The sequence below is a fragment of the Pocillopora verrucosa genome, chromosome 11, assembly GCF_036669915.1.
Source record: "Pocillopora verrucosa isolate sample1 chromosome 11, ASM3666991v2, whole genome shotgun sequence".
In the NCBI taxonomy this organism is placed as follows: domain Eukaryota; kingdom Metazoa; phylum Cnidaria; class Anthozoa; order Scleractinia; family Pocilloporidae; genus Pocillopora; species Pocillopora verrucosa.
The window spans coordinates 11,772,326-11,781,303 of NC_089322.1; the positions used below are offsets into that span (position 1 = coordinate 11,772,326).

An 8,978-nucleotide genomic window follows, 5' to 3' on the forward strand; every position below is an offset into this window, starting at 1 on the left:
GTCAATTACTTGGCTTCCAAAAAAAATTATAGATATTATATACCAAGAGAAAGAAAAAGTATGCAGTTTTACATAACAAAGGCCGCCATTTTAGACCTCAGCTGATCTCTGTCTTACAAGTATCACTAGTCCACAAATTAGATATCAGATCACTAAGCTTTAAAGCATCTATCACAAGACTGCAGACAATTCTCATTTAGAGCTCGAGTTCAACGGTGAATAACTGCAGGGCTTACAGAAAAGGAGGATGAAACTCCACTTAGCCACTGAGTTACCATCATGACGTGTTTAAGTTTGTTTTCTGCAGAAGAAAAGTTGTCTCATTTTATCTCTTTCATTTTTTCATCAAAAGAGGTTAGTAAATTGAATCTTTTCGAAGCAAGTCGATGTTTTATACACAAGTTTCTAAAGTAAAACTCTTGAGGTTTCAATGAATTTGTCTCCATCGGCTACAGAACAAACAAAAAAAACCTCAAAGACTTTCTTAGCACTTGCTGGAAAGTTGAATTGAAAAAAAGATAGTCATTGTTTAACTCTGTTGAAAATTAAGATATTGTTTTGCCATTGCTTATCAACAGTACTTTTCGTCAACTGCATTAAGCAATCGAAATAAAAAACTTCTTTTTGTCCTAGAACATCCCCTTTTCTAATTTAGAATAATAAAAAGAAGATTGTGTTAGTTGCCTAATACCTCATGAGAAGAAAATTACGTAAAAAATAATATATACATCCGCCCAGTAACCAACAAACTATTTTCCCGCTGTTCGGTCATGCACAGCTGAAATTCACGTACTATAAAAATGGTAATGTATTTTAAGATCTGGTAAAAGGAAAGAAGTGACTCTGTCTTCTTGTCTGAAAACTATTGTTCATACTTCGTAGGAAATTTGAATATTGTGATAAAGAATTTGATTTATTCTCAAATCATAAACAGGATATTTAACTTTACATCAAACTTTATGGCAGGTTTAACCCCCAAAAAACTTCGATTCGTTCATGCATGTTGCACATTGATAAATTTTTTTCAACATTTTTGTGCGTGTTATTCACAAGAGGAAAAAAGATAGTATAAAACTTCAAGCAGTATCTTAGTGAACATGAAGGCATCGGTTTTTAGCCAATAAGTTGCATTTCATAACAACGGACCTTCTGAGCTATGGCAAAAGAAATTGAAATGAAACAAAAATGTTTAATTTTCCTTTAATCCAAATGAGATGACAGCGTTTTCCCTCAAATGACTAAAATTTAATTTTCGAATCAAGAAAAAACAGTCTCATATTTGGCACAGTTATAGATTAAGTTAGCCAGATATATTCGTTTTTAACTCGTGAATTGCGCGCATGCGCAAGAGCGAGTTATAGATACGATGTGGGGAATGCCATTCGCTCGCTCGCTCGCTCGATTGGTCGATTCCTGTAAACTTTTTTTAGATTTTAGGCTTTTGAGTGCATTTGATAGTTTTTGGCGAGCAATAAACAGACGAAATGGCGACCTTTGTTGCTAAGAATAGTGGTGGGGTGAAAAAGAAGCCAATGATAATCTTAAAAGAGTTTTTTTTTCGTTTTAGTTTCAACAAGCGGCGCCAGCGACTGGCAGGCATGCAAGGATTCACACTGAAATAACAGAACAACCTTCGTTTTTCATAAAATTGTAATTTACAATCCTTGAACTTGAAAACAATCCGGAGATTTATTGAAAATGTCACTTACTGCGAAGCGCTCCGAGTTTACAGATGTTCAAAAGCTTTTTCTGTTATGGCGTGAGATTTAGGACAAAATTAATCATTACGTTTCGTCGCGTGTGTTTTTCCTGTGTGAAGCAACAGAAGTGCCGGCGACTGACGAAATAACAAGTTAACACGAAAATCAAATAACACCTAAACAAACAATTTGAGCTACCGATTTTCAGTGAATTTTTAAAGAACAATTTTCTTTTCAGTTTCAAGACAATTTGAAGATTCAACATACATACAACGTACTAAAATGCGAAAGATACACACACACAAAAATAGATAAATAGGCCTGAAATGAAATTCTATCTTGTTATTGATTATACGTTGCCTAGCACGTGACTTAAATCTACCCAGGCGGAGATCCAAAATGACGGTGGCAGGCTTGGCTCATTTGTATCACTCAAAACTCGTTCCCGTTTGTCTCATTTGATAAAGAGGGAATCGTTAATGTTTTCATTAAGACAGTATTGCCTTGATTTTCTAATATTTACAACGAAAGACAGTAAATTTCACTTTTCACCCACATTTACTTCCAACCTTTTGTTTTGAACCAGAAACAAAAATGATAGACGTTTAAAACACATGACATCATCCACCTTGTGAAATGTACTAGCATGATCATTTCAATTGTAATGCCTTCTTATCCCAACGTTACTTTGTTTCTTTGCTACATTAGCGAACACTGAACTACTGCTCGTACTCTAGATATGACAATCAACCACAAAATTCCCCAAACCAGATAACATTAAACATAGTCTAAAAAATCAATTGTCAATTCACGAGTTTGCTCACAGAGCACTTTGATTATTGTTGTTGTTGTTCGTAAAGAAAGGAATAAATGAAATGATTTTAATATTATTTTTAACAACGTTTCGTTGATTCTTTGACTCTTCATGTAGAGTGTATCAGAATATTCTAAAATATTCCAGAATTTTCCATTTTGCACCTTCTTATGTTTAGTCATGTTGTACTGTTTTATGAATAGAATATGATGTCATTATTTAGAATGTTCTAGACTGTTCTAGACTGCTAAAACATATCTTTGCAGGTCTCTTCTCTTTTATAAACTGAATGACATTTATTTCTCCTGAATTCTAAAGGTTGTGCGTGTTTAGAATTAACGCTTCATCTTCAAATATTTACATTAACAATACGAATTTCTAATTCTCTGGTCGATTCAACACGTCATTAGGGACCAAGATTGAAAAAAAAAATTCCCTTCCCTTTCAAATGCCTTTTTGTGTGATGAATCATGTGATGAATTTCCCACTACCCCCTTCCCTGAGAAAGCGTTGGTATGGTTGAGAGGATTAAGAATTTATTGTTTGGAAGTAAACAGTAATAAACTAGAAGAGCTCTTTATATACAAGAAGTTATCGAAACTCTAGTAGTTATTACGTCTTCCTAAAGAGCATGTGGACAAAGTATGTTTTTCCTTTTCATATTTTTTTAAGAGCCATTTTCCGAGAAAATCAAAAATCGCAAGGCACTCGTAAAATAATTGAATTTTTTTTTCTGGCGACAAAACATCCCTTTTAGTGACCTAATTTAAGAAAAAAATAGTTTTGGGTTCAAGCGATTCATTGTACGGAAAAATTACAAAAAGTTTGAAAAATCGATTTATTGCTGTTTTTTCGCGCTTAAAAACAACAGAATCCGACTGCAACTTCGAGAAAACGGTGAACGCATAAGAAACAATCCCTAACATCGAAACTTCAGCCGAGTATTATTTCGTTCTTAATCTTTAAAGCCCTAAAAGAAAATTTGAAGAAATAAGTTTTTGACATGATTTACAATCGACAAGTTTAAAAAGGTCATATTTGTGTCTTTTGAAATGTTAGAAAATGAAAGCGAACTTTAGCTGTTGTAAAAGCCCTCTGGTATATGCCGCTTCCTAGTAAAACCCATATAGAATAAAGCCTTGGCTATTGAAGTAAATTACGGGAACATTTTAGCTCTGGAAATTAAATACAGCCCTGACACTAGAGTAAGCAATGTGAGAATTTAAATTAATAAAATTTATGCAAATTAGACGGCCCGCTGAATGAATTCATACTAAATGCAAAGTTTAGTGTAAAAGGACTACTTACTGTTGCCTGTAATATGTTTCTACAGTGAAAATCTTATGACCTCTACTGACCAGGAAATCGGTTGCATGCCAAGGTCACATTCGCAATCTGTCACGAAATACTCAATAGCTTCTGTTTTCGGCCTTTATTTTGGTAAAAAAATGTATAAACTTTCCACAGAACAGACCTTCTTGCTTTATTTGATTTATATATTTGTATTGGTCTGGACACATGCATATGCTGACTGGCTGTGAAAGACATTCGTCAAAGTTTTTGATTCAGAGTGGTATAATATCTCCCTAAATATTTCAAACACAAATGTTTCCTTAACAAGTTCGTTATTCCCGAATTTCCCACCTTGCAACAACCCCTACAGCAAAAAAAAAAAAAGCATGAAAGTCAACTTTATAGCTTGCTTTAGTTTTGTTTTGGATTTTTTTTTTATGATTTTTCCTCCGAAACCAGGAAACCCTAGCCAGGTAAATATAAATTCCCAGTTTCATTTAGAGATTGTCCACAACACAACTTCAAACTTGCGTGTGCTTATCGCATCCTTGAAACCTTCCAGACCTCTTCAAAATTGTTGAAAAGCCTATTGAGGCTAATAATAATCTTTGAGTTAACTATGACCAATTCACCCCGCGAGCGCGAGAAAAAGGGAACCACTCCGCAGGGCTGAATACGCGATGTTATAAAATTCCACATTCTCGCGCTTAAAACTTTCTCTAAAGACCTCTAGAAGACTCAGAGAACTTGTAGAAATACTTCCAGCCTGCATAACAGGCGCTTTATGAGCCAAGCGAGGGAAAAGCGGCATTTTGCGCGAAGGGCGAGGAGCGACGAGGGGAGGAGAAAAATGAGGACACCGTTTAGACAAAACTCTCCACTTTGTGTACTTTACTAGCCTGTTCGCAGACTCTCTTCATTTTTAGATATCGTCGAGTGCACGTATAAAAAAAAACGCGTTCCGCCCTCTCTCAGGAGCAATCGCTTATCTTGTGCACGCACCAAGTTCCCAAAACAGAAAAACGTCTGTGAGCAGGGTAGTACTTTCTGTTTCTACATATTTTGCCCACGGAGCTGGCAAGTAAATTTGTTGACGGCTTTTTTCAGCAGGTCAACGTAGAACGCTTTGCGGCGAACAGGCTTGGGAGGTACTTCTAATTCTAGTTGCTGACAAATGTTTTGAAGCATTCCAAGTTTAAGTCGCTCCAGAGATCCTCCCTTGGCCATGGCACAGATATCGTACGGATTGTAAGTGATGGGGTGCTGTAGCGTGATGGATAGGATTGTTTCTCTTGCCATGGTAAAGTTTTCCTCTTCTTCTACAGCTTGGATTTCAGCATCGTCGGTTGTTTGCCGTCGGACCTTCGCTGCAAGACGTGAGAAATATGAAGTGCACTGCTGCGGGGTAAGAAACTCGGATACTTTGAACAAACGAACACCATCAGGTCCCTGAGCACGTCTCATTTCACGTGATACGATATCACCGTCCAGTTTTCTGCCGCTGGTTTGACCAATTGTAAACTTCACATTTAGATAATCCCTCTGGTTTTGGTTAAAGCGATATGCTTTTTCGCTCGGCTTTAGCGCCCATCCTTCTTTTACCTCTACTTCGCCGGATATAGCCTCTCTTGCATACCTAAAAGACGCAAACGAAATAACTTGACTGGTCGTGCCCTCCTCCAACCTGGACTTGTAGCCTAGTTTGGCAAAATCTAACAAGACCGTTTCTCTAGAGACTTGGTGCATTTCTCTAAAGATAGGTGTTTTTCGAGGGAAGACAGCCTTTGGAAGACCTTAACACACCCATCCTGAGGGCAGGTAAACACGGATGACGATTCATTTGTATTTTCAGTGGGATTATGAACCTGCTCCACTTCCGTCTCTTGCTTCTTCCTTGACTGAGTCGGTTTTGGGCTGAGGGGTTTAAAGTCTCCAGAAGAAAACTCAGATGAAAGCCAACTAATGCCATGCTCTGAAGTAGATAACACATAGAGAAACAAGATTTGCATTAACAGCACTGTTCACCTACTTCGATACTTCACTCTGCACAGCCTGTGAAGAGTGCCCCTTTGGTCCACTTTACTGCGCGAACAGATGAAACGTTTGCTTTTTACATCTTATGACGACATGTTCTTCAGAACCGCCATATTCTGCAATGTTCGTTTTAAAAATTTTGTAGAACAAATCAAAGGCTATAAATTTATAAAGGGACTAAGGGGCTAAGGGGCTTAAGTCTTTTACACGACGGTAGACGACAGAAACGTGCCAGGAGATGCCTCGCTAACCAAACCAGTCGGTTTGGGATTCTCTGTATTTTTGTGGCAGGAACTTTATGGCCCAGTCGTTAACTATCAAGACAGTGTTGTCGTCAAGTTTCTCCAGTGCATCTATTGTCGCTCAGCCTCGGTTAGCTGATCTAAGGATGTGGCATTTCCAGGACATTATGGCCAGCTGGGCTGTCTGGAATATAAATAGCGCTTCGTCTTTCGCGTCCTGAGTCGGAAAGGTCGTCTCGCCACGGATCCGTTCAATCTTTGCCAGAGTTTCCTGAAGACTTTGACAACGGCCACAAAGATCAGTGTGTTGGTGACTGCATTGTTGCTAGTAATCTGCATCACTACTGTCGCTAAGAGCAAACAACACACAATGGTCTGCTACGTTAGAGGGGCTAGTGACATAAACCTGTTGACAAAACAAAGTTGAGATTACTGTTTGTCTGTGCTTATACTTCAATATAATAGTTAATCAAATGATTTTTTAATCCAACAAATATTATTAACAAGGGGGCGAATAACTTTTAACCTTAACCTTAGAAAAGACCACTATCCTCGTGCGCGCTTTGTTAATCTCGAGAATTTATGTAAGCTAGTTGCACGTGCACTATTAAGAGAAGAAAAAGAGTACAAAAAATATATTTTTTTACGGAATGACTTTGTTGATGAGGTAAAATAACTACTTATTTTTAGTTTTATTCAAGCTGTCTTTCTGGAGTCAGAATTCACATTACCTTATAGTCCCCCTTCAAATACTGCTTGCTTGTCATAAGAGCTTGCACAACTGTAGTCTCCCACTCCTGCCGGAACCTAATTCCCCTATTTGGCGAACGAGGGCCACGAGATCATTAAATGCACGAGCACCTTCAGCTGCAAAATAATCTAAGCCCTGCGGTGATTTCCTTACAGAGGCACTGCATTCAGAGAGTACCCGTCTCATAGTAGTTTCGCTAAATGGTTAGAAGTTGGTCTCCAAACAGTACTGAGTGTACTGTCGTACCACTCGCGTATCATTATACGGATTACGTTAGGTACTTGAATAACCTCACCAGACGAAAGCTTGAGATGTTTTTGCCCAAATGGAAGGTCCTGAACAAGATGCGGGCTCGTGATGAAACCAAGAAAGTGGTCAAGCTGCCTCAAGTCTACTCGTATTCGTGTGGTAGGCTGTTGTGGAACTTGAGCGCCTCAGCTAAACTGTGATCGCTGAAGATTAGCCATGGATTATCGGTATCTCGTCAACCCCTGGATATAACGGGAAATTTCGTTGAAAGTTCCAACCCCTGCCATAATCGAAAGCACTTGTGTACGGGTGTCCCAGCTGGTTGCATTCTGGTATCCTTCTGCTAGGGCCTCTAAATACAAATGCTCTGAATGTGACAACTCGCTTACACCTGGGGCCTTGTTCATAGCTGTAGAAGAGGCTAAACTTCGCCAGAGTTCACCAGCGTTATCAGGGGTGACGCTCTTTAGCACAGTTGCTACTATTTCTGAGGTTCTCCTTGTCTGACGTTGTCTTGTTCGCTCAGAGGAATCACTCCAAGAAAGCCATGGCTTTCCAAGCGGTTCAAGTTTGCATGCTACCAGGAACTTACTCAGCTTTTCGCGCGGCTCAGGTAAGATCACCTTTCTGCGAACTCTTCAACAGATTGACCGGTATCCCTTTGTCCTGGAGATGAGTTTGAGCTGTTCTGTAACATACAAAAAAAGACGTTTAGACATCGATGTTATTTTAATATTTCTGTTTATTTTGTCCCTAGGCATTAGTATTTTTAGTATAGTTCGAAACTTAAGTTATACATAATTTTAAAAAAGAAAATATGAATTTACATGCATACCGCTATCATTAACAAAACTCCCGCACCGGCCAGACCGAAAGGAATTTAAAGAAACGAACAGTGACCTATTCGTCTTAAAATCATTTTCAGAGTCATTTTCAAAGTTTACAGTTATTCACAGTTGCCCAGCCCTTTCGGAATTTCGACATTTGTTATGTCGGAATAACTGTCTGTATCCAAGGTTACCGTTTACTTGGTTACATTTGCTTCTGAAGTCTCTAGTTCTACGCACGGAGTAACTTTAATCATTGATGCGGGTGTCACTTTCTGTTGTTGGTTTGTCTCCGCGAAATGTTGCTTGCACATTCTGCAAAGAGCTGTGGCAAAAATAAATGTTAACCTTGTTAAAAGGCCATCGCCGATTTTTTTACTATTCTTCAAAGCCAAGAGCAAATCGACATACTAGTCAACTAGAATATCTCTATCTTTTCTTCTTTTGGGGGAGGGGAACAGGAGAATAAAGGGTATTGTAACGCTTGCGCATATGTTGCTTTACGCCCTTCCGCGTTTAATAAAAAAATTTTTCATAAATGTGTATCAGTGACAGGTGTGTGTGTTGATGTGTGCGTGGGTGGCGGAGCGGGGGGGGGGGGGGGGGGGGGTGAATAAAGATCTTTTTTACTATCGTAAGCGTTAATATTAGGTTTGAAAAATATTAACGCCGCGGTAAAAAGCCTGCGATTTTTAAAGAGATGAACTCGTTTGCTTATTGTTCTTGCAAGCAGGATACAAAAGAGCGGTACGCAAGTACTGGGGACAATAATCTTGTCAAATGGAAGGGGACATTTCGGTTCGACCGACCGAAATAGCCTGACCGACCGAAATAACCTGACCGGTCAAAGTGGACCAGCCTCAAAGGCGTTCCCAAATATTCTGGTAGGACCGAACCGAAATGGTCCATTCCATTTGATTTCTAACCGAAACTTCCGGAATTTTGGGCTGAATGGAAAGCACCCGAAGATTTACGTAAGACGGTAAGACAGTACATAAGATTTACCTACCCTTGGGAACAACAGCTTCCATTCAGTGTCAAGTACTGTATCTGCTTTTAATCCATACA

General features: G+C 38.8%; 1 pseudogene; it reads right to left on the minus strand.

The window, feature by feature from the left end:
* Positions 1-6,846: 6,846 nt before the first annotated feature.
* LOC136284169 (uncharacterized) lies at positions 6,847-7,490 on the minus strand (annotated as a pseudogene).
* Positions 7,491-8,978: the final 1,488 nt, after the last annotated feature.